The sequence below is a fragment of the Melanerpes formicivorus genome, unplaced genomic scaffold (genome assembly GCF_026170545.1).
Source record: "Melanerpes formicivorus ecotype bairdi unplaced genomic scaffold, bMelFor1.0.p_v2 SCAF_46, whole genome shotgun sequence".
Taxonomy (NCBI): Eukaryota; Metazoa; Chordata; class Aves; order Piciformes; family Picidae; genus Melanerpes; species Melanerpes formicivorus.
This window is the reverse complement of record NW_027142398.1, coordinates 2,544,450-2,558,065: the sequence shown is the minus strand read 5'-3', so window position 1 is coordinate 2,558,065 and position 13,616 is coordinate 2,544,450. Positions and strand designations below refer to the sequence as shown.

The following is a 13,616-nucleotide window of genomic DNA, read 5'->3' as shown; positions in this document are numbered from 1 at the left end:
GAAAGGCTGAAAGAGTTGGGGTTGTTCAGCCAGGAGAAGAGAAGGCTCCAGGGAGCTGCACTTCGGTATCTGAAGGGGACCTACAGGAGGGCTGGGGAGGGACTGTTGAGAAGGGCTTGGGGTGATAGGATGAGAGGCAGTGTTTTGGAACTGGAGCAGGGGAGGGTTAAGTTGGACATCAGGAGGAAAGTTCTTTACTATGGAAGTGGTGAAACACTGGAACGGGTTGCCCAGGGGTGTGGTTGAGGCCCTATCCCTGGAGATACTCATCCAACTTGATATGGCCCAGAGCAGCCTGCTCTAGTTTGAGGTGTCCCTGCTGACTGCAGCAGGGTTGGACAAGATGACCTTTGAGGGTCCCTTCTAGCCTGATGCAATCTGTGAATCTGTGAAGTGGTTAAATCCCCCCCTGGAGCAGTGCCATGAGCCAGGATGTCCTGGAGCAGCTGCCACAAATCCATGCTGGTTTGGTTTCCTCCCTGGCCTGCTGTCTTGTAAGCAGAGTTACCAAGGATTTAGTATGAAATAAACAAGAGTTAAGCCTCTTGGTGCTTGAAGGAAAGTGTGGCCAGAGGGTCAAGGGACGTTCTCCTTCCCCTCTGCCCTGGTGAAGGCACATCTGGAGCACTGGGTGCAGTTCTGGTCTCCCCAGTTCAAGAAGGACAGGGTCTGGCTAGAGAGAGTACAGAAAAGGGATACAAGGATGCTGAGAGGACTGGGACATCTTTCTGGTGAGGAAAGACTGAGAGGACTGGGCCTTTTCAGCCTGAAAAAGCTTGGATTTCACAGACTCATAGAAGGGACCTCTGGAGGTCATCCAGGCCAGAGCAGGTTCACCTGAAGAAGGTCACACAGGAACACATCCGAGTGGGTTTGGAATGTCTCCAGAGATGGAATGACTGCACGTGTCTGCCAGCCCCTGTCTGGAGCCTCTGCTTTGATAAGCAGAGGGAGAGGTTGGGAACTGGGCTGTGATTCACAGGAATCACTGCAAGCCCCACTCCCACCCCAGCACAGCACCCACGAGTGATCAGGAGCTGCCAGACAGGCACAGAGCGAGCACCACGCCTGCCTCTGGCTGCCAAGACACTCCCAGAGCCTCCAAGACGCTCCCAGAGCCTCCAAAACTTCGGTGCCACAAATTAAAACAGAAAATCCTGACTTGCTTGGTGTTTTTATTGCTGAAAAAGGTCCAAATGCAGAGCAGTTTCCTCAGCTCAGCTGAACAACCCCACTCCAGGCTTCACTGTTCCTGCTGGGTTCGGGGCTGGAGGTCTGCAAATACCCAGGGTGGTATCCTGAGCCTTAGGGATGGTGCTGAGTCTGGGATGATCTTGGGCCACCACACATTGTCCTTGTGATTTGAGTTGAGATGCTGGGAAGGGCTTGGTGGAGAGATCTCTGCTCCTTTTGGGTCCCCCAGAGGATGGTGGTGACCGAGGTTGGTTGTTCTGGAGGAGAGAAGGCTCCAGGGAGACCTTTTTGGTTGGACTCGACCATCTCAGAAGCCTTCTCTGACCTTCCTGATCCTGTGATCCTGTTTCTCTCTGCCTCTTGTCCCAGCCTTGGAAGTGAGGCTGTAAATTATTCTGGCCAGGGACAAACTGCCCTTGCTTGGACAGCACTGAGCCACACCAGCCTCTGAGGGTGGCTGAGCTTCACCAGGTCCCAGCTGAGGCTTCAAGACAGTTCTAAAAATAAGTAGGTATAAGATAATATCTCTTAAAAGCACTCATGAATAAAAACAAAGGAAAGGGCAAGAAGAAGCTCCTTCCCCAGCTGCTTTCTCCTCAAACTGCCAACACTTTGCATTTTGAGGGTGGGCTGTGTTGGCTTTTTGGGCCAGGTCTCTTCTGTAGCCTTTCCTACATCCTCGGTACCCAACAGCTCCAAAGTGAGGAGAGGAATTTTTGTCCTTCACAGAGCAACCAACACCTGAAGACCTCTCCTAAAGCCCCAAAATCCAGCTTAGAAAAACCAAATCAAACCAAATCAAGCTGGAGGTGGGGAGATTCAGGCTGGAGGTGAGGAGGAAGTTCTTCCCCATGAGAGTGGTGAAGCCCTGGAATGGGTTGTCCAGGGAGGTGGTTGGGGCCCCAGCCCTGGAGGTGTTTAAGAGCAGGCTGGATGAGGCTCTGGGCAGGCTGATCTAGTGTGGGGTGTCCCTGCCCATGGCAGGGGGGTTGGAACTAGATGATCCTTGTGCCCCCTTCCAACTCTGACTGATACTATGAAATGAAATCAAATCAAATCATCTCCAAAGAAGATTTCTGATTTCCCTTCCCAGCCTGGACTCATTTTCTGCCAACAAATCTTGATTGGAAGGTGAACTTTCCTTGGTTGTTTGTTTCCCCCCCTCCCCCCCTCTTTATATTGCCATTTTCCCATGCATTTTGTGGTGGTGGTGGTGGTGGGGTTTAATTCCCTTGGCCAATTTTGCTTAGTCACATCAGCCCAGAGTGGGAGACCTTTGTTCCCAGTGATTCCTTTGTATAATCCGTAAAGTAGAACACAAAACATTAAACATTGCAAAACAAAACAGATGAAAATACTTTCAGCTCTGCTCGTGTTCCTGCCAACTATTTTCCTTTTTAAACAAACCACCCAAACCAGCTCCTTCCTTCTCAGCCTGGGCAGGGCTTGGCTCCCTTGGCTCCTTGGAAAGGGGAAGATGCCGAGGGGGGGAACTGCTACCAGCTCAAGGAGGCTGGGGAGAGGATTCAAGTACAGCCCTGGGAGGAGAGGCTGAGGGAGCTGGGGTTGCTTAGCCTTGAGTCCTGTGTCCAGTTCTGGGCTCCTCTTTTTAAGAAGGACATTGAGAGACTTGAAGGTGTCCAGAGAAGGGCAACAAGGCTGGGGAGGGGTCTGGAGCACAGCCCTGGGAGGAGAGGCTGAGGGAGCTGGGGTTGCTTAGCCTGGAGAAGAGGAGGCTCAGGGGAGACCTTCTTGCTCTCTGCAACTCCCTGAAGGGAGGTTAGAGCCAGGTGGGGGTTGGTCTCTTCTCCCAGGCAAGCAGCACCAGAACAAGAGGACACAGTCTCAAGCTGTGCCAGGGGAGGTTTAGGCTGGAGGGGAGGAGAAAGTTCTTCCCAGAGAGAGTTGTTAGCCATTGGGATGTGCCCATCCCTGGAGGTGTTCAAGAGGGGATTGGATGTGGCAGTTGGAGCCATGGTTTAGTTAGTCATGAGGAGTTGGGTTGGACTTGATGATCTTTGAGCTCTTTTCCAACCTTACCGGTTCTATGATTCCTGTGTGAAGAAAGGATGAAGGACTTGGGGCTTCATAGCCTGGAGAAGGCTGAGGGGGGGTATCTGATCAGTGCTGATCAATACTTAAGAGGTTGAGTGGCAGGAGGGTGGGGCCAGGCTTTTCTCAGGGGTGCCCAGGGACAGGGCAAGGGGTAATGAGCACAAAGTTGATCATAAAAAGTTCCACCTGAGCATGAGGAGGATTTGATCTTTAATGTAAGGGTGGTGGAGGACTGCCGCAGGCTGCCCAGAGAGGTTGTGGAGTCTCCTTCTCTGGAGAGATTCCAACCCCCCCTGGCTGTTGTGATCCTGGGCAAGCTGCTGTGGGTGCCCTGCTGGAGCAGGGGGGTTGGACTGGATGATCCTTCCCACACCATGCTGGGATCTGCTCCAGCCAGAACAAGAGGTGGCAAGGACTGGCTTTAAGCCTCTAATCCAGCTGCTGATTGTCTTCCACCCCCCAAAAAACCCCAAGGCAATAAGAATATTGTGGTGAAGACAGAAACTTTGCAGTCTCTTCTCTTCTCTTCTCTCTAGTAACAAGAGACAGGACCAGAGCAAATGGCCTCAAGCTGCAGCAGGAGTGCTTTAGGTTGGTCATTAGGGGAAACGTCTCCACTGAAAGGGTTTTCAAAGACTGGAATTGATGTGAAGGAGAAAGAGCAGCATCCCAAAGTGATTCCATGGAGCTTCCAAACCCACTGGTGAGGAACAGCTTTGCTTGGGGCAGGTGTTTCTCATTTATCCTCTCACTCCAGACTTCATTTGTCCCTTTCCTTGTCTGGGAGGTCTTCACCAAGTCCCACAGACCATGCTCTGGAGCCAAGAAATGAGGAGCGAGGCACAAGGCAATCCATCAGGGGGAGGTTATGAGGCTAGGTGGAGCAAGGAGCCCTAAATGCAAAAGCAGAGAAAACACAAAGCTGTAAGCCAGCCACTTCTGACCCACCCTGTGACCTTGTGTTAAGGCAGAAGTCAGTGAGAGACCCCTGAAATCCCACCCTCTGTCCCCTTGGGCCCAGCACAGGCATTCCCAAGTATCCATGAGGAAAGAGTGAGCCTGGGCTGAGCTGCCCAAGTTATCACCTGGGTGGCTGCAGCCCTTGGTGAAGTGTGACAGAATATTGAGCTGCTGCTGCTGCTGCTGCTGCTGCTGCTTGTAAAGAATAATTAGTGTTAATGAAGAGCAGTATTGGGAGCACATCATTATTATTGCTGTTATTATTTTACTGCTAATAATGTAGGGATATTTATTCTGTGATGATTTATTAGTTTGCTATTAATAATGTATTTATTCTATGGCTTATTAGTTTACTATTAATAATACAGTGATGTTTACTATTTTACTCTTAATAACATATTGATATTTATTATTTTACTATTAATAATAGATTGGTATTTACTATTTTACTATTAATAATATATTGATATTTATTCTATGATGATGATGATTATGATGATTATTCCTCATCACTCTGGGGCAGCAGACCAGCCTGAGGGGAGCTGCTATTAGCATTTATCAAGTCATTATTTATCTATTTATCAATTTATTATTTGCCAATTTATTATTACCATCTATTATTATTTCATTATTATTATCATTATTATAATTATTATCATCTTATCATCACCCTCATCATTATTCCTCATCATTCTGGGAGACTGGAACCACCTCAAAGCCTGACCCCAACCCCCCCCAGCCCCAGCTCAGGATGTTTTTCCCATGGGGAGACCACTGCAACCCAGCTCCTCTCCTTCCAATGCCTGGACCTGGCTGTGGTGGGAGGGCTGCAGGCAGGGATATGGTTGGGAAGTGTGTGGGACAGGTGCAGAACAGGCATGGAATGGGGTGTGGGATATGCATGGAATTGGTGTGGGATATGCATGGAATGGGTGCAGGATGTGCATGGGATCGGTGTGGGCTGTACAAGAATGGGAAGCAACATGGGATGCTCATGGGATGCAGGTGGAATGTGCATGGGGCTGGTGCAGGATGCAGATGGGATGAGCATGGGGTGCAGATGGGATGGGTGTGAGATGTGCATGGGATGCTCATGGGATGGGTGCAGGATGCGCGTGGGAAATGCATGGAAAGTGCATAGGATGCAGACAGGATATGCATGGGCAGCAGCACATGGGATGGGGATGGGATGTGCATAGGGGAAGTGTGGGGTGCAGGTGAGATGTGCATGGGATGGGATGGGTGCAGGATGTAGTTGGGATGGGCGTGGAATGGGTGCAGGATTCAGATGGGATGGGTGTGGAATGGGTGCAGGATGTAGTTGGGATGGGCATGGAATGGATGCAGATGGGATGGGTATGGAATGGGTGCAGGATGTAGTTGGGATGGGTATGGAATAGGTGCAGGATGCAGATGGGATGGGCATGGAATGGGTGCAGGATGTAGTTGGAATGGGCATGGAATGGGTGCAGGATGTAGATGGGGTGGGCATGGAATGGGTGCAGGATGTAGTTGGGATGGGCATGGAATGGGTGCAGGATGCAGATGGGATGGGCATGGAATGGGTGAAAGATGCAGTTGGGATGGGCATGGAATGGGTGCAGGATGCAGATGGGATGGGCATGGAATGGATGCAGATGGGATGGGTATGGAATGGGTGCAGGATTCAGATGGGATGGGCATGGAATGGGTGCAGGATTCAGATGGGATGGGTGTGGAATGGGTGCAGGATTCAGCTGGGATGGGCATGGAATGGGTGCAGGATTCAGATGGGATGGGTGTGGAATGGGTGCAGGATGCAGATGGGATGGGCATGGAATGGGTGCAGAATGCAGATGGGATGGGTGTGGAATGGGTGCAGGATGCAGATGGGATGGGTGTGGAATGGGTGCAGGATGCAGATGGGATGGGCGTGGAATGGGTGCAGGATGCAGATGGGATGGGTGTGGAATGGGTGCAGGATTCAGATGGGATGGGCATGGAATGGGTGCAGGATGCAGATGGGATGGGCATGAGATGCACACGGGCTGGACACAGCGCTGTTCCCTCTTCCCCCACCCCCACGGTACCTTCCCAGCGTGCAGCATCCCCGCGGCTCCAGGAGGCAGCGAGCGGCCCGAGGAGGGGGTCCCCGGGGGAGGGGTGGGGCTGACTGAGGGAAGGGAGCTGTCACTTCAGGCTCCCCTGAGGTGCCTTCTCCCATCGCATCTTCCTCTTCCTTCCCGTCCATCCTGGGATTTCCCGACACTGGGAAATGGGCAGAGAAAGCTTTTCCAATCCTGTTCTGGAGTTTTCTTCAAGGAGAGGGAGAAAAAAAAAAAAGGAAAGAAAGGGGGAAAAAAAAAAAGATGCAGCAGGAAGAGAAAAGAATTCCCAGGGGTTTGGTTTTAAAGTGCTGCGTGTTCCTGCCGGGTCTGCAGCCGCTACGTGTGTCACTGCGCATCTCCCTGGCCACCTTCCAGCCCCCCCTCCCCCCCTTCTCCCCCCTCCCCCCAGTCATTACTGGGCATTATTCTCACTCCCTCCTCGGAAGCAGGGGGATAATCATCCCCCATTTAACGGATGGGGAACTTGGCACAGCACAGATGAAGTGATTTGCTGACAGGCACATCAGAAAACTCTGCACCCCGAGCCTTCTCCCAGTTACGCCATCCTTGGAAGTGCAGAATCTCCCCGAGTGATGCCGAAGACGGCGCAAAATCCTCCACCCCCCGCCCCGAGCAAGGATTCGGCTCTGCCGAGCCTCTATCAGCATCAGCCGTTCGTGGTAGGGTGGGTTACACCCATTTGTGTCCTCAGTGTGGGGGTCCACGGGGCACTCTGGTCCCAAAGACAGCCCCCGGGGGCGGAAAAGGCTGCTGGATCCAGGCAGGAGTTTAGGAGATGCGGTAGAGGGGGACACATGAGCCTGTGGCATGCTCAGCTGCACAGAATCAGAGTCACAGAAGGCACTGGGTTGGAAGGGACCCTCGAAGGTCATCTTGTCCAACCCCCCCCCCCCCCCCCCGCAGTCAGCAGGGACATCTCCAACTGGATCAGGTTGCTCAGAGCCCCAGGGAGGTGCTGTTCCAGCATGCACCACTGCAGCCGAATGCTGCTTCACCCTTGCAGCCCACGCCGAGCCCAGCAGCTCCTTCTGCAGCCCAGTGGAAATTCCCCAGCGGTGCCAGCGCTGTGGCCTCGGGAGCCCAGCAAACCTCCCCGGACCCAGCCGGGAGCTGGGACGTTGCCATCTCAGTGCAGCATCCCCCGGAGCCTTCCCCGGGGATGGAGAATCTGGAGCGGGGAGGTTGGGGAGGGAGGCGAGGGAAGGGGGGGGGGGGCTGAGCTGGGGGTGCTCGCTGCCCTTCGCCTTGCTGGCTGCGTCATCCCCTTAGCCTGTGCTTTTCCAGGCTCCCCTGCCCTCATTCCAATGGGCCCTGCCTGCCCAGCCTCCTAATCTGCCGCTAAGTGGGACTGGCGATGAACGCGGCGATAAATTTAGAAAGAAATCTTTGTGTGGGTCAGAGGAAAAACACAGCCGAGGGGGGAACCCGACCTGAGCAGAGCCGCACGGCTTGGCTTGGATTTCCCCTCTGCGAAGCTGGATCCGATGCTGCCATTCTCGCTGGGGTGGCGGGGGGTGGGGGGAAAGGGAGAAAGGTTCGAGGTGGTCCTGCCTCTGGTGGAGTTTCCAAGGATGGCTTCGTGTTAAAAAACAAAAACCCCAAACGCTCAGTTTTGAGCCACTTTTAGTGCGGGAGGAGGAAGTTTTGAAGGGCTGAGCTGCCCCCAGCTCGGAGCATGCCCTGACATTTCCTCCAGAGCCTCTTAAAGAGCAACTTTACCTCCCCCCCGCCCCCCCCGGAGTTGTTTATGCGCAGGCACTTTGACTTTATTCTCCTTCCAAGGCTGCTTGCTTTGCCTGCAGCACCGCGGCCGCATCGTTCCGGGGCGATTGCCGTCGTTAATGCGTTCAGTTGGTTGGGTTTGTTAAACAACAACCACAGAAGAATGGTTTGAGAGGTGCGAAATCCTCTTTCCTCCCTCCCACCGCAACCCCCCCCCCCCCCCCCCGCCGTGAAATCACAAATCCTGCAGCACTTCCCTTCCTCAGAGCCTCCCAATTTGTTTTTATCGTTGGCTGGTGAAGTAATATTGCAGCAGAGAAAAGGGGGGGGAGGAGAAAAAAAAGGCTTTTCGGCACGTCTTTAATAAGCTATTAAGACCTTGTACTGCTAATTAAACTATTAATTAGATGCCTTATCGTTCCTAAACATGTTAGCGTGTTGCCAAAGCAGCAATAAAGCCTCTGGGGGGAGCGGGGGGGGGGGGGGGGGGGGGATAAAAGAAGGAAGATGGAAGCGTGGAGATTAAACCAAAGCAAAACAAAGAATAAAACCGAACCAAACTCACACACACACACACACAAACCCCCAACACCCAAAGAAACAAAATACAAACGAAAATACAAAGGGGAAAAGAAAAAAAGGAGGAAAAGGAAAAGAAAAGAAAAGAAAAGGAAAAGAAAAGAAGAGGAAAAGGAAAAGAAGAAAAGAAGAGGAAAAGGAAAAGAAAAGAAGAGGAAAAGGAAAAGAAAAGAAGAGGAAAAGGAAAAGAAAAGAAGAGGAAAAGGAAAAGAAAAGAAGAGGAAAAGGAAAAGAAAAGAAGAGGAAAAGGAAAAGAAAAGAAGAGGAAAAGAAAAGAAGAGGAAAAGGAAAAGAAAAGAAGAGGAAAAGGAAAAGAAAAGAAGAGGAAAAGGAAAAGAAAAGAAGAGGAAAAGGAAAAGAAAAGAAGAGGAAAAGAAAAGAAGAGGAAAAGGAAAAGAAAAGAAGAGGAAAAGGAAAAGAAAAGAAGAGGAAAAGGAAAAGAAAAGAAGAGGAAAAGGAAAAGAAAAGAAAGGGGAAAAATATAAATAGCTGAAAGAATAAAAGGGGGAGAGGGAGAAAGGGGGAAAAGATCAAAAAAGAGGGGGGAAAAAATCACACACCTCAGAAAAAGTAAAGAAAAAAGGGGGAAATGATTCACACACACCAAAAAAAGAGGGAAAAATCGCACAAAAAAGGGGGAAATTCACAAGAAAGGAACTAAAAGGGGGGAGAATCACAAGAAAGGGAAAAAAAAAAGGGGGGGGAATCACAAGAATGGGAAAAAAGGAGGGAAAATATCATAAGAAAGGGGAAAAAAAGGGGAAAAATCACAAGAAAGGGTAAAAAGGGGGGAAAAATCACAAAGAATGGGGAAAAAGGGGGGGGAAATCACAAAGAATAGAAAAAAAGGGTGGGAAAAGCAGAAGAAAGGGAAAAAAGGAGGGGGAATCACAAGAAAGGAAAAAAGGGAGGGGAAATCACAGGAATGGGAAAAAAGGGGCAAAAATATCATAAGAAAAGGAAAAAAGGGGAAAAATCCCAAGAAAGGGGAAAAAAAGGGGAAAAAATCACAAGAAAGGGAAGAAGGGGGAGAAAATCACAAAGAATAGAAAAAAAAGGGGGGGGGAGGAATCACAAGAAAGGAAAAAAGGGGGGAAAAGTCACAAGAATGGGAAAAAAAAGGGGGGGAAATATAAGATAGGGAAAAAAGGGGAAAAAATCACAAGAAAGGGGAAAAAAGGGAAAAATCACAAGAAAGGGAAAAAAAGGGGGAAAAAATCACAAGAAAGGGAAAAAGGGGGAGAAAATCACAAAGAATGGAAAAAAAGGGGGGGGATCACAAGAAAGGGGAGAAAAGGGCAAAAAAAAATCACAAGAAAGGGAATAAAGGGTGAAAAAAAATCACAAAGAGGAATAATCAGAAAAGAAAAGGGAAAAGAAAGGGAAAAATAAATCACAACAGGAAGAAAAAAAAGCAAAGAAAATATTGCACCCAAAAGAAATGAAAAGAAAAGAAAAAAGAAAAGAAAAGAAAAGAAAAGAAAAGAAAAGAAAAGAAAAGAAAAGAAAAGAAAAGAAAAGAAAAGAAAAGAAAAGAAAAGAAAAGAAAAGAAAAGAAAAGAAAAGAAAAGAAAAGGAAAGGAAAGGAAAGGAGGTAAAAATCATCAAAAGAAAAAGAAAAGCAAAAAAAAAGGGAAAAAGAATAAATCGCCCCCAAAAAAGGGAAGAGAGTTTTGACCTCCAGAAGAAGAACATGAATCCTTTTCAGCAGGAGAATCTCACTCTGGTGCAGTTGCCACCTCTGACTCCACAGCCAGCCCCATCCCACCCCACCCCTCTTGCTTCCCAGCTTCCATGGGATGTGCCCTGGCTGCACCAACTCTGCTTCCCCAAGGGCCACATGTCCCAAAGTGGAACCCAGGGTGTCAGGGGTGGAAGGGGCCTCAAGGCTCAGCCAGCTCCATGGGCAGGGACACCTCACACCACAGCAGGTTGCTCACAGCCACCTCCAGCCTGGCTGCAAACACCTCCAGGGATGAGGCTTCCACCACCTCCCTGGGCAACCTGTGCCAGGCTCTCACCACCCTCATGGGGAAGAACTTCTTCCTAACATCCAATCTGAATCTCCCCACTTGTAGTTTTGTTCCACTCCCCCCAGTCCTATCCCTCCCTGACACCCTCCAAAGTCCCTCCCCAGCTTTCTTGTAGCCCCCTTCAGATACTGGAAGGCCACAATAAGGTCTCCCTGAAGCCTTCTGTTCTCCAGACTTAACAGCCCCAGCTCTCTCAGTCTGTCCTCACACGTATTGCTCCATTCATAATCCCACAGTTGTTGGCATGTTGACTTCTTGCCGGCCTTGCCAGCACCCTGGGGTGCTGCAGGGGGCTGTGCTGGAGCTGGGCTCTTCCTCAGGTGCTGCTTCTGACTTGGCACCTTTGCTGGAGCACCGGCTGCCCTGTGGAGCAGAGTAGGAAATGCTTTAGCAGAGCACAGCCAGCAGATAGCAGCATTGGTCTGTGGAATAGAGCCCGGACTGCTCTGCTCTGCCTTCAAAGTCCTGCAGAAACCTTGCTCTGCGACCACGACCCTCTCTGTCTCTCGCAGACACTGAGATCCTGCTCAGCTGGACTGAGCCTGGGCTTCAGAGGGCAGCCCTTAGCAGGTGGAATTAAAGGGCAGGGATGGTTCTGTAGCTTCTGAGCTAAACTGCATTGAGCAAAACGTCAGAGGGGAGGGGAACTTCTGCAGTGGGACAGAGTGCAAGGCTCTTGGAGTGGAAATTTAGCTCAGTGCTCAGGCAAACTGGAGAAGGAGAGGTTTAGGCTGGACAGCAGGAAGAAATTCTTTACCATGAAGGTGATGGAACTCTGAAACAGGTTGCCCAGAGAAGTGGAAGCCTCATCCCTGGAAGTGTTTAAGACCAGGCTGGGTGAGGCTTTGAGCCACCTGGGCCAGTGAGAGGTGTCCCTGCCCATGGCAGGGGGTTGGAACTGGATGATCTTTAAAGGTCCCTTCCAAGCCAACCCATTCTATGGCTCTATGGTTCTGTGATGTGTGAACCACCCAGGAGCAGGACCTGGCAGCCTGAACCAGACCTTGGACCCACATTTGTGGGCAAGGAAGCTGCTGTTAGAAGCTGAGATGGATTTAGGTCCTCCAAAAAAACACCTCAAACCAAACCAAACCAAACAAAGCGAAACAACCAAACCAGACCAAACCAAACCAAAATCAAACCAAACCAAAGCAAAACAAAACAACCAAACCAGACCAAATCAAATCAAACAAAACCAAGCAAAACATAACAACCAAACCAAAGCAAATCAAAACCAAACCAAACCAAAACCTCCAAACCAAGCAAAACTAAACCAAACCAAACAACCAAACCAAACCAAAGCAAAACCAAACCAAAGCAAACCAAAACCTCCAAACCAAACAACCAAACCAAACCAAGCAAAGCAAACCAAAACCTCCAAACCAAACCAAAGCAAAACCAAAGCAAACAAAGCAAAACAAATCCTCCAAACCAAACCAAAGCAAAACCAAAGCAAACCAAACAAGCAAACCAAACAACCAAACCGAACCAAACCAAAGCAAACCAAACCAAACAACCAAAGCAAAGCAAAACCAAAGCAAACCAAACAACCAAAGCAAAGCAAAGCAAAGCAAAGCAGAGCAAAACCTCCAAACCAAACCAAAAAGAAACCCAAACAACTAACCCAAAAAACCACCCCAAAAGAAAACCAACCCCAAAACCCCAACCCCCCAAAAGTGACCCAGAAGCAGCTGTGAGCCCGCAGGCAGCACCAGCTGGAGGAGGAGGAGGCTGCCAGGCAGAGGGCAGTGGGGCCGGCAAGGAAGGAATGCAAAGGGGCTGATAAGGAAGGACTAACAACAATAACCTTCTCTGCTGGGCCTGGTGGTGTTTACACACAGGCAAGAAAGCTTCCTGAGCTGGAAGCCCAGATTTTTCCGCTGGCTCGGCCCCGTCCCCGCTCAGCCATCGCCACTCTTGGCATTTCCCTCGAGCTGGATGGTTTGGAGCAAGCTTTTGTGGTGCCAAAAGCACTTGACTGTAACTGTATTGTCTCTGCTTGGCTGTAGGACATACCTTCAGCTGTGAAAAACACACCTGAGGTTGGATTGGATCTCCTCCTGTTGATGCTGCTGATTAGATCAACGGTTGCCAAACAAAGGGGGGGAAAATAAAGCCAGCCCCAGCTCCCTGTCCTACCCCACAGACAAAAAGCCTCCAGGAGAGCTTCTCCTGTGCTCCACAGCTCTTAGGGTAGAAGGCAACTCCATTTCCCTGCATCTGTTCCCAGGAGGTTCCATCTGAACAGGAGGAGAAACTCCTTTGGTGTGAGGGTGCTGGAGCCCAGGAGCAGGCTGCCCAGGAGTCTCCTTCTCCGGAGAGCTTCCAATCTCCCCTGGCCATTGTGATCCTGAGCAAGCTGCTGTGGGTGCCTAGGACTGGATGATCTCCAGAGGTCCCTTCCAATCCCCCCTGGCCATTATGATCCTGAGCAAGCTGCTGTGGGTGCCTAGGACTGGATGATCTCCAGAGGTCCCTTCCAATCCCCCCTGGCCATTATGATCCTGAGCAAGCTGCTGTGGGTGCCTAGGACTGGATGATCTCCAGAGGTCCCTTCCAACCCTACCATGCTGGGATTCTGGAATTCTGTGATCTTCATCCCCCCCAACACAGATTCACACCCACCAACCCCTGATCAGGTCAGACCCAGCCTTCTGCACCTCTCCATAACACCAAAGTCTCTTTGCTTTATCCAGGCCTTAGCTGGGCATCTTAAGCCTTAGGCAATCAAACAGATGATGTGCTGGAGCTCACTTGTCCTCCTCTTGTGCTGGAGTTCAATGGAGCTCACTTGTCCTGCAAAGGTGTTTGTCAAAACCTAGGGCAAGTGTGCCTGGAACAAGCCACAGCCTTTAGCCATCAGATCCTAACTGGAGATTAGGAACAATTTCTCTCCTGCCAGAGTGCTCAGGGCTTGGCACAGGCTGCCCAGGGAGGTGGTGGAGTCCCCAGCCCTGGAGGGCTT

General features: G+C 50.4%; 1 long non-coding RNA gene across 1 annotated transcript; it reads right to left on the bottom strand.

Annotated features, from left to right (window-relative positions):
• Nucleotides 1-2,353: 2,353 nt before the first annotated feature.
• LOC137451816 (uncharacterized) lies at nucleotides 2,354-6,657 on the bottom strand. The gene is made up of 2 exons (XR_010989906.1): nucleotides 6,279-6,657; nucleotides 2,354-4,142 (listed from the first exon to the last, which is right to left on the bottom strand). It is a non-coding gene; the product is annotated as an uncharacterized lncRNA (long non-coding RNA).
• Nucleotides 6,658-13,616: the final 6,959 nt, after the last annotated feature.